This window comes from Periplaneta americana, chromosome 9, assembly GCF_040183065.1.
Source record: "Periplaneta americana isolate PAMFEO1 chromosome 9, P.americana_PAMFEO1_priV1, whole genome shotgun sequence".
Classification (NCBI taxonomy): Eukaryota; Metazoa; Arthropoda; class Insecta; order Blattodea; family Blattidae; genus Periplaneta; species Periplaneta americana.
Genome location: NC_091125.1, coordinates 120552485 through 120569042, shown reverse-complemented (window position 1 = coordinate 120569042; position 16558 = coordinate 120552485).

Genomic DNA, 16558 nt, shown 5'->3' with positions numbered 1-16558 from the left:
ATTCATTTTAACAATGTTTGCTTATTTCTCCTAGTACTTTTGTTCTTCTGTTATAAATAAAAACCTGTCGTGTCCAAAGTAATAAAACGAACATAAACGAATCAGTTCTCACAAGAAGAAACTAATAATAAGACAATCGTCTCTCCACAAAAGACATGTTCAAAACTAATAAATATTATACAATTACTTTTACTAAAAATTATTCTTTTATCAAAGTGGATAAAACGTTGTACGATATACTTATCGTAATTTCATATTACAATACTCGGCTGGTTATCAAACTCGGTCTGCGACCTCATTTGACAACTTTCCAATTTTATACTGTAATATGAAGCGTTACGATACTCATATCGTAAATAACTATTGTTTGGCAAGCGTGCATTTTATGTGGTTCTTTGCCATGATTCCTCTGCGTTAAAGGCAGTAGAGAAGGAGATGATAGCGGAAGTGTAGAAGAAACAAAGTAGGCCACATTTCTCTTACAAATCATTTCTTTCGGTAAGAATTATACCATTTAATTTGTCACTTTTTTGCAATAAAATATTCACAGAGAAAATAATATTATTTTGACTCTTACATTTTTACTATATCATATTACTTTTAACCAATAAAACGGTACGGAACGACATGTTTCAACCAATAATAGCTGCTTATACTACAATTTTTATCACTTCCCTAGCATTTGTTTTTATCACCTCCTTAGCATTTATTTATCATCTCCCTAGCATTTGTTTGTTTTTATCAATTTCTTAGCATTTGTTTCTTTGTTTGCCAACATTTTACTTTCAATAATTGTGCCTTTTTAAATGACTCATGTTTATTTCATCATCCTTAATTAAAATTATTCTCTCACTTATCTTGTTTATACTACTATTATTTAGGTTATGTTATAGCTTCTGCTGTATGAGATTATGGATAGTCACATATCAGAGATTGTTTAATAATGATAATTGAAGTGGAATGCAACTGTTTTAATAAAAATGAAACTGAATCAACAAAGTCTTCTTGACTAGTAATCGTCAATGAAGATTGTATAGTTGGCACAACTGGCAACAAGAGAACAGTTGACCATAACACACTACTGCCATCTAGCAGAATATTTGTAATGATAAGATGGTACAATAATATATTTTCAAGACAGTTTAGTATTCTAGTAAGCCAGTTAATATTTTATTGTATTCGAATACTTTACTTCTTCTAACCTTTAGGCCTATATACTTTCTCCTAGTAGTCAACTAAATCCCACTCGAGTTTTGATTTTCTCTAGATAAATCGAAACCTCTATTTGAGATTACTGTTGATTAAATCACCATTATGTATTGTTGGTATAAAATGACGACAAAATAATTTTTACTAAACATTATTAAAGGGCGTGAGCAATTTATTCCCCGGCCGGAAAGATGTAATTTTGGTTATCGGCGGGCGCTATCCCACACGCTGGTGAAGGAGACAACGCAGTGTCGGTGATTCAAGAGACAGAGACGGCATACCTAAAACAATTTATCTTCGGTATCAGAGTTGCTGAACGTGTATTTCCTTAAAATCTACATATCGAAATGTTGCGGCATTACATAACTTTCCTTTCATACTTCGTGCAGGCCTAATGAGAAAGCAGAAAGCCAGAGCAATACCAAGAACTTCACTTAGCACCCCAAGGATAGGCTACTAACGAGCTCCTCCGAAGTTAATTTTGAAGCTTTAGGCATTCAGCCCAAGACACACTGCATACAGTATTACTACAACTACGGAAGAAAATGTAAAACAACGCTTTCTGACCTAACCACGCATCTAACCCTATTTGCTGTAAGAAATTGTTATATGTAAATTTGTATAGCCTTTATTTATTACTTTTCTGTTCTTTAAAGAATTTTACCCACTTAACAAGTAGCTAATTCACATCGGCTTGCATTACAGCAACACATCCTACTACGTTCGTGACTCGCTTCGACACTAAACCTCAAGCGAACGTGATAACATTAAAAGCGCAAATACCGTAAACATTGAACGCCCAAACGCCAACAAATTGTAACTGTGGGTTGAGAATTATAATGCCACTGCCGCCACCATTGTGATGAGAGATACAATGCCTTGTGTGACCCCCTTCCCAAGACTCATTGTCATGTTCTTTTAGGCGGGCTTCTAAAAGAAACTATATTCCGCAAGATGATTAATGTGTGAGAAAATATACCTTTCCAAAATATAAATTCTCTCACTAATTTTTGCTAATCTCTAGTAGGTGTTGCACGAGTTGGTTACGTCAGCGTATGGTTGATACTACCCCTACCCTGATCGCATAAAACAGATTTATCAGCCTCGTGGACTTTTATCATTTTCACTATGCTGCCATCTAGCGACTGCAAAAGAAGTCACGTTCTAACCCTAAAGGAATTGCATTAACTAATAGCTAGCAGCAGTACTTCCATCTAGCGGTTGTTAGCGACAAATCCATTTTCGACAGTGGCGGCTCTGGTGGTTGTTCTCTTTTTACGTTGTCATTTTGTTACAAGGGAATGATGAAAATGAAAGTTGTGTGTCGCCAATTGGACGCGGTAAACCCATATATACACAGTCAGCTAAAATCATTAAACGTGTATATAAATATTTTAAGAAGGATAATGCCATGATTTACTTGCAAAAATGATACCTTCAAGGAGATCAACGTGGTTCAGCGGCTCTGTAGTATGTGAACTCGTACTTATAGGCCTACTTATTGCTTTGCTGAGAACAGTTCTTAGAATTTTGTCTACAGTCGGGAAAATTTGATTTGCATAAAATTCATACACTTTCCTTCGAGTTAGGTCACGACTAAATGAATCGATTCTACGTAGGTCTGGTATTTTGTTCTAGGTACACTTTCTCGACTGGGAATACTTTGTTATATTTACCGCAATAGAGACTAATATTACATAGTACTAATATCCTTTATTTAACAGAAGGAATGATCAAACTATTGCGATGTTTTATAGATTGCATAAATTACTGTTACATCTGACTGTAACAGCTGTCGTGGTTCGAATAGCATTATGGTGTAAGATTTTTGGAAACTGAACTATTTCCGAAACGATATAATATTTTGGTGATTATTACGTTGTGTCAGACGCTTACTGTTATTTCGGAACTGTGCTTTGGAACTAGTACTTTCTTGAAAACGGAACTCTTGGGGAAGTTCCAGGAAAAGAACGATTTTTCCAACGCTAGGCTATGAAAATCTTGAATCTGACACCATACGTTAAAGTCTTGAAATTGTGAATGAAATTCCTCCCGAAGAAGACGACGACCACCTACTACTTCTATTAAACATTGCAGTTAGCTTCTGTCAAGAGCCGCTACTGAACGGGAGGAAGAGTTCTATAATGCCGAGGATGAGGTAATGCACGCTTGCCCCGCACGGGAGCAATGCTGAGCGCCCATGTCCGCTTTCGGTCGAGTTAACTGATTCTAAGCTATTCTAACCTGACCGAATAAAATATAACCAAGTCGAACTTAGTACTCGTAAATTAATATGTTTACACAGCAAGAATCATGTTAATTGTACCAGTCCATAGCCTATGACAAATGCATGATCGGAGGGATGACATACTTGTTAAATTCTGTTATAACAGATGGCATTCGCTGTTAATTCGTAATGACTCTAGGATTTAGCACAGTCGTTAAAACAAGTTTAATTTTCGTAAGATAGGCTATAAACCGATAGGACACTAGGGGCCGTATTCATAGACATTTTTAGCGCGGGTTTCCGGTAGATGATCAGCGTTTTTCGTATTCATAAACCAGTGTTAGCGATAGGATATAATTTGAATTCTGTACAGGTAACCAGTGGATAGCCGGGGCTAGCTTAGTACTCTCGTAGCGCGTGCTGCGAAATGTCTATGAATACCACCCTAGTTTTTTATCTTTGTCACTGAAATTCCATGTTCCTACATACATTCTTCAGCGTTTTGCTCTGAAAGGCTCATATAAACTAGGCTAATGATTCGGTCGTTATTATACAAATTGAAATGGCATGAATATATATTTTGCCTGTAAATGTATATACGAAGAACAGAGAGATTGAGAGAGAGGAAAAAAAAAAAGAAAGAGAAAGTAGGAATTGTATTTTGTAGATTATTTATTTGAGCCGTTCAGAGCAAATGTGGTGTAAGTCAAAATTGACTTACATCACTTCTGCTCTGAACGGCTCAACTATAGTAAAATATTTATTAAAATCGTGTTTACTCACTTTACAATACTGTCTGGCTATATATTAAATTGCGCACACCTTGTTTTATTCGTCATAGGGACTCATTTATTTCTTCTAAGATACAGTATGTAGGCTAAGAGCTCTAGACCCATTTTTCTTGTACACTTTGATTCGTTGATACACGAGCACCACCGAACCAAGTATCAGAGACTGCAGATGTAACATTTTTACACGAAAGTCACGTCAATGAATGTTGTATTCTATTCCGATTTTTTTTGTGGCAACACTTTGTTTTGCTATGGAAGTCATGCAATATTTTTCAATTGATACGAGATGAACGATGTGAAACAAAATTCTGTAACACGTTTTAAGAGGACCTTGTTATTGTGTAAATAAAGTTGTTAATGCTTGCGGTTTTCCACCAATTTATATACAATAATATATAAATTGGCAGCAGTGGAGCTGCCTTTGGTCAGTGTGTTTTCTGAGTAGTGTTGTGGCATACAATCGAAATCAATGAGTGAAATTAAAATTTTGAAAAGCTTTTAGTAGAAAATGTGCCGAAAAATCATGGGCTGAACGAATGAGAGTGTGGTGTGAACAAAAAATGAACTGCCAAAACTTGAGTCAAAAACAAATCAATATAGATTGGGCCAAGTGCGAGAATGCAGTTCAAGGAACTATTTCATTTTTTCTAGTATTTAATATGAAAGTATTAAATTTGATCCTAAATTATGGCCTCTTAATGCACAAATATTTAAAAATATTATTAAACATTTAGGGTGCTATTCATAGACATTTCGCAGCACGCGCTACGAGCGTACTAAGCTAACCCCGGCTGTCCACTGGTTACTAGTACAGAATTCAAATCATATCCTATCGCTAACACTGGTTTATGAATACGAAAAACGTTGATCATCCACCGGAAGCTCGCGCTAATAATGTCTATGAATAAGGCCCTTATTGTTTAAGAATTTTTACTTCTGCAGCGAGTAGAGGCTTCACACTAATTTATTTCTTATTCTAATGGAATTTATTAATTTCCCTACGCGAACTTCATCGGTGTTTGTATAGGAGAGGAGGCAAGACCTGTCCTGTGACCTTATCATGTGCCGTGGCTATATCACCAATACGTATGAAGGGTGAAGATAGGTTTTAGTCTGACAAGCAAACATTCTCATGGTAGCAGATAAAAAAAAGTTAAAATTTTTTTCTTCCACCGTGTTAATGATGTGAAAACAAGTGCTTATATAAAATTTGGTAAATCCACCTCAATTACGAGGCCGTCCAGAAAGTGATTTTCCCTGGGACCGTTTACAGAAAAAAACACAATTTCATGGAAAGATTTATTGGAAAAGATACAGCAATTGTTGAGCTATTTTTCATATATTCCCCACAAGAAATGAGACATTTGTCATACCGGATCGGATCCCAGGCGGCAGACTTCTACGACACAAGGATACAAAAATTGATCCCATGGTATAAAAAAAGTCTCAATTCCAGTGGGGAACATGTTTAAAAATTAGGCAAAAATTGCGGTATCTGTTTCAATAAATCTTTCCATGAAACTGTACTTTTTTTCTGTAAACGACCCCAGGGAAAATCACTTTATGAACGACCTCGTAATTGCGGTGGAGTGGTCAAAATTTGTATAAGCACTTGTTTTGACATTATTAACATGGTGGAAGAGAAAAATTTAACTTTATTATCTGCCCCCATGAGAATGTTTGCTTGTGAGATGTACTTCCGTGTCGTTAGATTCGTATAATATTAGCCATCATGAAACAAACTTATGGAGAAGAATGGAGCGTGTGAAATGGACAGATAGAATAAGAAATGGAGCCGTGTTGGAAAGAGTGGGTGAAGAAAGAATGATGCTGAAACTGATCAGGAAGAGAAAAAGAAATTGATTCGGTCACTGGCTGAGAAGAAACTGCCTACAGTGGGATGCACTGGAAGGAATAGTGAACGGGAGAAAATTTCGAGGCAGAAGAATATATCAGATGATAGACGGCACTAAGATATATGGATCATATACGGAGACTAAGAGGAAGGCGAAAAATAGGAAAGAATGCTGCGTTTGCAGTGAAACACCCGCCATTTGGCAGAACACTATGCATGTATGAAATAAACTCTCTTTCTGATAGCACATTCCTTTTCCTATGGCACAGCTCAGATGCCAGGTCTCGCCTCCTCTTCTATAGATCAGATAATATCAATTCTAACTGAAACCAAATATCATTACTTACATTTTGTCCTGAACTGGACACCATGAGTTCTTCTAACTATATTTTTCTTGAACTTGATTATTGCATCCGCTTGCCGCGTTTTAGCCAACGAGTACTACAATCCTTTGATAATTATAGAATTCAAATGTTTAGTTTATTGCAGTTTTAATTATCTACGACGCGAAATTTCGAAAGTTACAGTTCTTTCAAATGTAAAGAGGCATAAATTAAAATTAGTATAAAAAACTCTACGTAGACAAACTGATGATTTACAACAGGGTCGGGGAACAGCCTCTCTCAGAGAGCTTAGCTTCTTCCGCTTAGTCGCTGTTGTATGCAGGTACTCATACTGACTGCTCTGTTTACAATACATTTCACCGAAACGGATGACGGAGTTGTTATATTGTGTTGATCGCATTTATTTTTCCTTTTCGATATTTAAATTATAAATTTCTGTAGTTTCATCTATCTATGGTTCACGTGTTGCCATTACATTCATATACCGTATACGAGCCTGGCTCTTACGGTAGTGGCTAGGAACATTTTTGTTTTATAATTTTAATTTGTACTCACTAGTTAAATAAATTAATTAAATAAATTAAATTACAAAATTATCTTATGAAAAAGGGAAAGATCTAGATAATAAATTATCAAAGTTCCACTATATGTGCGGAACAATTCAAAGAACCTTGCGTAAGAAAACCAGAAAAGAGACAATGATGAGATTCTACAAGGCTTAGGCAGTCCCACTTGTAACATATGGAAGTGAAAATTGGATATTAAATAAATCTGTAAAAAGGAAGATCGAAACGGCTGAAATACGCTTCTTAAGAAGGATAGCAGGATACACTCTAAGGCAGGGATGTCGAACAGCGCTCTCAAACTGTGAAACGATTAATAGGCCTACTGTTTCCTACTATAGCAGAGCTCAAACGACAGTCAGTACGGTCAACTTGAGTCGCAGTAGCAGTGTTCTGTACGCAGTGTGTTTATCAACTCTGGCGGCTGGTATGGATATGGAACGAAGATTCAATAATAAGTGGATAGATAGATATTTCTTTATCTTAAAGGACGGAAAGACACATTACTTAATATGTAGAAAGGAATTTGGATACCTAAGCCATCATAATATTAAAAGGCAGTTTAATTCAACACATGCTGATGCTTATGGATCAGAAAAGTTACCCAGTTCCGCTCGTGAAAAGCCTGTAGAGGAATTAAAATCAAGATTGAATTCAGAAAACCTTCCATCATCATCATCATCATCATCATCATCATCATCATCATCATCATCGGGTGTTAGTAGAACAAACTTGGCTCGTGCTAGCTATAAAATTTGTGAAATTATTGCAACGTCTTCAAAGCTATTCACTGACGGAGAATTTGTGAAAGATTGTCTCATAGCTGTTGCAAAAGAGATATGTCCGGAACATGTTAATGATTTTAAATATAGGATAAGTTTGTCTCGTAATATTATTGCAGAACGCATATCAGAAATGGGAGATAACTTGGAGTGACAACTGATACAAGAATGAAAAATGAGAGTTAGTGCAGCTCTTGATGAAAGTACCGACCGCAAAGATACGGCGCAGCTAGCTGTATTCATAAGGAGAGTCGATTCAGATTTCAATGTTCATGGGGATCTTGTAGATGTCATTTCACTAAAGTATCGAACTCGAGGCGAAGATATTTTTGAATCTATAACAAAAACTATGAGCAAATTTCAAGTCACGCTAAAAGTAATTATTTGTATACATCAAAACAGTTTACGTTTCTGAACTTGAAGTTGCACTGCTACAACACATACACACAAAGTTGATATTTTAAACATGATTTAGGATTATGATGATGATGATGATGATAATAATAATAATAATAATAGTAATAATAATAATAATAATAATAATAATAATTATTATTATTATTATTATTATTCATTCAGTAGATAAAACGCCATTGCTATTATTATTATTATTATTATTATTATTATTATTATTATTATTATTATTATTATTATCAGCAGCAGCAACATTCATCCTCATGTAGGCCTACATTCTTTGTTCATCAGAGTTTATCAAGTACAAATCTAAAATGAGCTCCTAATCAATTAGTAAGATGCATAAAAGTTATCGAAGTACCAGCCGCCGCAGTTTCACTTTTGTTTACTCCCGGTCTGCATGGTATCTGTGTTCAACCGTTGCACGGTAAGGGAGGAGTGAAGGCTCGTCATTTCACAGCTCGAGAGCGCTGTTCGACATCCCTGCTCTAAGGGATCATATTCGCAATGCCGATATTAGAGAACAATTACAAATATATGAATTAGTAAACAAACTGACAGACAATAAACTAAAATGGTTTCAAGATACAGACCGAATGGAGACATCTCGACTATCAAAACAGGCGTTACAATATAGACCTAGAGGCAGGCGCCCCATGACAAGGTGGAGGGATATGCTTTGAGTCGGCACAGGCTTATATCCTAACCTTGAAGAAGAAGAAGAAGAAGAAGAAGAAGAAGAAGAAGAAGAAAAAAATACAAAATAATATGTCAGTTCGTTTCTCAACCTGTTTTAATAACTCTAACGACAAAATAATGAACAATAATGAATTAAATAGGATTGAATCTACGTCGAATCAACCTCAAGGTGTAGGACAATTTAAAATAAAATTGGTAAAATGTAGTCTATAGGCTATAGTATATAGGCTATAAATAAAAATTCAGCATGACAATAAAAAGAGAATACAGCAGTAGATACATAAATTATGAATGAGCAATATGTAGAAAGAAAGAGGACAAAATAGAAAGAAGAGAAAAAAGTGAAGAGCTTAATATCACAGTCTAGTATATACAGTCACGAAGCTCAATAAGTAGTAAATATGCATCCATAGATAGTTGCTAACCACTAGGATCGCTAATATCGCCTCATTACAGACAATGCGAAATAATACAGGCACAGTCTATTGTTCCTAGCACACTCAAAACTCAAGCTTCGTGTATATACTAGACTGTGTTAACATTGCATTCCTCTCCAACCCCCAAACCTCTATTTTCGAAGTATTTCCGTTGAGTTCAGTAGACTGCATAATTAGGCTACCGAATAATCTTATCTGGGGAGTAGAATTCCATAGGACATAAACGAGAACAGCATTCTAGTTTTAAACGTTAATTCTAAAACTTCACGTTAAAATTATAAGCATTCACTATCTTCCACCTGAATAACAAATGCTCCAACTCTAAACATAAATAAAGCTATGTAAAGAGGCTAGAATTTTTGTGGGGCAAAGTGTATGATATACATCGCATTCAAAATACAGTACATACATTATTCAATATTCCTTTTAGGTAAGAATGTAAGCATTCAGAATCCCCGCGCCAGTAACAAACTGTTCAATTCAATACAGATTTAAAATAAAATAGGGTCCCGTTTATATCGAACAAGTTGCGACACGTTTACAAACATTTCTTCGGACATCTGCGCTGCAAGTGACGTCAACGCGGTTTTCATCGGAATTGCAGTGAAATAAGATTGAAAACAATGACTCTTGTAGTGATGGTTGAAAGGAACTTACCAATGGCGTCTTCGTGTGTCTGGTGGCTGATGTCAACTCTACTTTGGGACCTTAAAACTGTCATCGACATGTTGACAGGCGTCCAGTGCGCCGCGTACTGTCTCCACGTGCAGGCAGTTACCAGCTGAGAGCAGTGCACTGCAAACAAGTTTCCCTTCTTATTAATATAATAAACCAAGAATTTTATATAGAATGAAACTACACGGTGTTTTGCATAAGCTAATGTACTCTACCATCAACATAATAATTAGGTAAAAAGATAAAGTATAATATTATTATTTATATATTTTACGACAAAACCGCCACGATCACTAAGAGCTAACGAGCTGGGTTTATAAGCAAGGTGGCCGGGTTCAAATCCCCTTCCACGTTGAATATAATAGCAATAATAATAATAATAATAATAATAATAATAATATTATTATTATTATTATTATTAATAATGATACTTATTTACTTATGGCTTTTAAGGAACCCGGAGGTTCATTGCCGCCCTCACAAAAGCCCGCCATCGGTCCCTATCCTGAGCAAGATTAATCCAGTCCCTATCATTATATCCCACCTCCCTCAAGTCCAATAATAACAATAATAATAATAATAATAATAATAATAATAATAATAATAATAATACTTACTTACTTACTTACTTACTTACTTACTTACTTACTTACTTACTGGCTTTTAAGGAACCAGGAGGTTAATTGCCGCCCTCATATAAGCCCGCCATAGGTCCCTATCCTCAGTAAGATTAATCCAGTCTCTATCATCATATCCCACTTCCCTCAAATCCATTTTAATATTATCTTCCCATCTACGTCTCGGCCTCTCCAAAGGTCTTTTTCCCTCCGGCCTCCCAACTAACACTCTATATGCATTTCTAGATTCGCCCATACGTGGTACATGCCCCGCCCATCTCAAACGTTTGGATTTAATGTTCCTAATTATGTCAGGTGAAGAATACAATGCGTGCTGTTCTGTGTTGTGTAACTTTCTCCATTCTCCTGTAACTTCATCCCTCTTAGCCCCAAATATTTTCCGAAGCAATAATAATAATAATAATAATAATAATAATAATAATAATAATAATATTAATAATAATAATAAATACTTACTTATGGTTTTTAAGGAACCCGGAGGTTCATTGCCGCCCTCACAAAAGCCCGCCATCGGTCCCTATCGTGAGCAAGATTAATCCAGTCCATACCATCATATCCCACCTCCCTTAAATCCAATAATAATAATAATAATAATAATAATAATAATAATAATAATAATAATTTATTTTTTTCTGGCAGAGTTAAGGCCATGAAACTTTCTCTTCCACTCAATCAGAGGATAAAAAGGAAATACGTAATAATATAATGTTATAGGTATACCTAAGACAAAATCTAAACAGAAAAATATGTATAAACTAGAGGATTATCAAACTTATGTAAATACCTACTTAAACTAGATGACAAATTAAATTACAAGATTATTCTATAAACTAGTCACAATTGTGAATTTTAATATATACTCTGGGACACTGTGCGTTATACAATAAGATGTTTCACTTTGGACTTGAAAGCGTTTAAGGTCGGGCAGTCCCTAAGATCTGTAAGGGAACGAACAGGTGAAAAATGTGGAAAAATGGAAAAAAAATACAAATTTTTGTTTTTATGTTCATAATTTTATTTAAACCTTCTACTTTCATAATATGGCCTCATTTTTTATTTGGGAGCCCTTTAAACCGTGTCACATGACGTTTAAATGTCTGCTTGCACTTGCTTCGTTGCCCTTTAAACGAGCTGTCAGCTCTAAAGTTTATGTTGAGCTTTGTAATTTGAATAAAGCGGACTAGTTTTTTTTCTGGTGTGTATCTAGTGAAATTAAGTTTGTTGTCACTCCTGAATACACTATCAGCTTGCCTGTCAGCCCTGCAAATACTTTGTTTTGAAACTGTGAACGGCAAAATATTGTTTGTGGATCGTTTCTTCTCGAGTTTGTGCGTTTGTACGTGAATATTCATACTTGTTTTGCTGATTTCGTGTTATTTAGGATGTTATTAAAGTTGTACACTAATTTTGTATTCAATTAGTTGTATATATTAGTGTGAATAAGTTTGTATAAGTGCATTAGGTTAGGAATCGTCACAATAACATTCAAGACCACGTGTATAACTCAACATTTAGCATTTTAGGCATAGTTTTAGTTTTCTAAACATGAATAGAATAAGTGACATTCATAATAATGGCAAGAAACGATCAAAATATGCTAATAGGGCTAAAAATTTAGCAAATATAAGGTGGAAGAATGCCAAAACTATTGTGGAATGTGTGCAACAAGAAAATGTGTTAGGCCTAGTTGGTGATAATGAAGATCAAGTGTCAAAAGAACCCAATAATAAACAAAGTGCTAGTGAGATAAAGTTGATAAAATATGGCAACTTGCAGGAGAATTCAAATATAAGTGCCCCCCCAGTGTAGTGAAGACTACACATTAGTGCATGTAAGTTTGTGGAGTGAACTGTATAAAGGAGTAAAATGTGGTGAATGTGGAATGGATAGTGCAAAAGCTGAGCTTACTGAACCATCAGGCTTTGCATTTAAAGTGATAGTGAAGTGTTATAATTGCAACACAGTGTTGAATGAAATGTATACAAGCCCTAAGGTAGGTAACACTGAGTCAACTCGACCTCCCTTCGATGTAAATAGGAGAATGGTCAACGCCTCTGTTACCATGGGAAAAGGACACTCTGCTATGGAACAACATTGTATGGCTATGGGTATGGCAGGTTTGAGCTCACCATCCTTCAACTCTCACCTGATAAAACTGACGGAAGAAAACAAACTTGATAGACAACATGTGTTGAGAAATGCTCACTCTGCAGTTAGACGAGCTCACATGGAAGTGGACAGTTCTATTAGTGATAGTGATGTTATAAATATTGGTGTGTCATACGATGGCACATGGATGAAGAGTGGACATACATCAAAGTATGGTTTAGGTTTAGTCATAGATATTTTAACCGGGCTAGTGTTAGATTTTGAAATAATGTCAAAATATTGCAGTACTTGTGAAAAGACAGAAAAAAAAATGGATGTTGCAAGTGACGAATATAAACAGTGGTATCAAAGTCACAAAGATGCTGGTGTTTGAGAGAAAAATTTTGATGGATCTTCAAATGCCATGGAGATGAAAGCTGCAGAAATTCTCTGGACCCGGTCCATTAGGTTGTGTAATATGAGGTACACAACCTTATTGTCTGACGGGGATGCAAAAACACACCATCACCTTCAGCAGCTTCAAGTTGAAGCAGTAATTAGGAGAGGGAGAGACCGATTTATTAGCGAAGTGATATCTCCATATTTTTATTACATGGATTCGCGGGGATGTTCTGGCGACTTCGTTAGAATTAGCTCCTCACACAGGTGTTTCGTCACTTGTCAGCATCGGACAGATTTAGGGCCACCTTGAGCGGGGTTTTCGTATAGAGACTCGATGAAGCATAAAATTCTAAAGCCGGAGTTAGACTAGACCCGTGGGAAAGATACTGCCAAGCTTGGGTTTTCCAAAGAACGGGTATTCTTGTGAGATATACAAACTAATTAGATGTTATGGGAAATCCAAAGTTTAAATTTAGAGATGACATATTTCGCGCCCAATAAGAAGAGATCTTGGTCCAGCTTATGAGGTCACTTTGGACCAATAGGGAATAGATTTTAGGCCAGTTAGTGACGTAGTTTTTAACCAATAGGATAGTTAGTTTTAGCGTAGGATAGGTTTTTATAAATAAGGGTGACGGGGAGCGGAGATCATCAAGACGACTACTATTCCGCTTCGGAGCGGAGATCATCAAAACGACTTTACATCGTGTCGGCGGCCCTACATACAGGGCAGAATAACTACTTCGTTTGGTGTCGACAGGACTACTATTTCGCTTCGTGTCATAGTGTACTGGACAGAGTATTGAATTTGTAGTATCGGATAGAGCTTATTCAGAGCCGCCATAGAGCCAATACAGAAGTGCGACCAACGATTGAATTATAAGTCAGCCGGAAATACATACTCTAGGGTTTAACCAAGTGGATACGACAATAAACTTATCGTTTTGAAGTTTACGCTGCCTTTTATTTAAGTAGCCGGCTTGGTATTATTCCCGACATCACCCTATACCACAACAGTACCTCGGCTACCCTGAGTGAATCTCACGCAACATCGAGACGCACCCACCCTCAAATGGCGCCCAACGTGTGGTCACAATAACGGCATCCACCCACAAATGGCGCCCAACGTGGGAACTCGATAACGACATCCACCATCAAATGGCGCTTCCCAACGTGGGGCTCGAAGGAAGACAGCTGTTCCAGTGACCGGCCCCGGGTGCGAACACAGCACCAAACCACGAGGAGGACCGGACGGAGCAGTTCAGCCCTGCATAGCCGAGGAACGACGCTGGAAGGCGGGAACAGAACCAAGCCATCGCGACATCACGACAACACTAGAGAAGACAACACGGGGACCACCAGAGAAGGCGACTCGGAGAGGCTGTGGCAAGTATGAATAGAAGACGTATAAATGTGTATATATGTATATGATATTTTGGGGGAATAATTATAAAGTGTATATGTTTCAATTTCTGGTGTGATATTTCGAGTGTATATATATATATGTATTTTTTTTTTTTGTGTGTGATATTTTGGGGGAAAGTGAAATAAGTGTATTGCGTAATTTGTTGGAAGTGAGTAGAGTGCAAATACAGGCCTAGTTAGATTATTATTGGGAAAGCAAGCGTCGGATAGATGACAGAGTAGCATATAGATGATACTACGTAGCCATAGGAGTAAAGTAGTTAGGAAAATACGAGAAAGACGAGGAAATAGAAACAAGGGAACCATGGAGCAAAGGAAGGACGAGGAAATTATGGAAATCAGAGAGGAGGTCGAGAGTAACGCAGGACAGGAAATAGAGGGAGAGCGATCGGTGGAAAAGCAACAGAGGAGAGAAAGTGGCAAAGGGGAAATGACGCTAGAACAGTTATGGGAGCAGATGAGACAATTCATGGAAAATAACTCAAGGGAAAGTAAAGAACAAATAAAGCAAATGGAAAATAAATTAGACAACAATTCAAGGGAAAGTAAAGAACAAATAAAGCAAATGGAAAATAAATTAGACAACAATTCAAGGGAAAGTAAAGAACAAATAAAGCAAATGGAAAATAAATTAGACAACAATTCAAGGGAAAGTAGAGAACAAATGAAACAAATGGAAACTAAATTAGAGAATAACTCGAGGGAAAGTAGAGAGCAGATTCTGAGGGAAAGTAAAGAACAAATAAAACAAATGGAAACTAAATTAGAAAATGACTCAAGGGAAAGTAGAGAGCAGATTCTGAGGGAAAGTAGAGAACAAATAAAACAAATGGAAAATAGATTGGGGGAAAGTTCGAGAGAGATTAGAGATCATATTGCAAAATTAGCGGAAAGAGGAAACAAGATGGAGGACAAAATAGAGAAGCTAGAGGGGAAATTAACCGAGAATGGGATCGGAATGGAGAACCAATTGAAGATAGCTATGGATAGGATGTCAGAAAGTATGAAGGATTTAGAAGTTAGAGTTAGAGATAGCGCTACCAGAGAGAATAGCGATCTAAAATCAGCTGTGGAGGAAACGATAGTGGAAAAGGTTCGGGAAATTCAGAATTCGGTGGAAGAGAAAATAGGTGAGATGGATCAGGAAGTGGACGGTCTCAAGCGAGCCATAAAGAATAAAGAAAGGGCGGATAACGAATGTTTGGAAGAATTAAGAAGTAAACTAAACTCAATAAACGACGTACTAAATGGGGGTAGTCCCGCAAATTTAAGCGGACATAGCAGCTCGGACCGTGCAGTTTCTAGACAAGAGGGCACAAGTGAGAGCCCGGCATCAGGTAGCAACATAAATGTAAGACATGTTAACTATAGTGTTGGTGAGGAATGTCAGACCTCACGGGATGATGTGCGTAGTGAGTTGATAAATGTAAACGACAAGGCATATTTAGGCCGTCCCCAGTACCCCACTCACATTTTGAATGAGATTGGTTACCCTATTTTTGATGAGGTTGAATTTTCAAACCCACATAATTACATAAGTGAGCTAGAAACGTACTTTAGAGTAAGAGGGGTGCCGGATGACTTAAAAATGACTGTCGTACGAAAGAGCCTAAAGAGCCGACCACTCAACTGGGCGCTAGTGGCCCTAGGGGATAATGTCACTTATGAGGAATTCAGAGAAAAATTTTCGGAGAGATACTGGGGACAAAGACAACAACAAAGAATTAGGAAGGAAATTAATCAGAGCAGGTTTGACGCGGGAAGAGGCGTCTCTATGATAGATTATTTTCTTGAACTGGTTAAGAAAGGGAAAAGCCTCAATCCGCCAATACCGGATTCAGAGCTGATCCAAACTGTGATTTCGCAGTATCCCGAGAACATAAGATATAATCTGATCGTAGCAGGGCCCCGAGACTTCGGGGAAACAATAGATTTATTGACTGCGCTGGATGGTTCGGACGCCACGCACTATGAATGTAGTGGACAGGCAGATTATGAACATGGCAAAG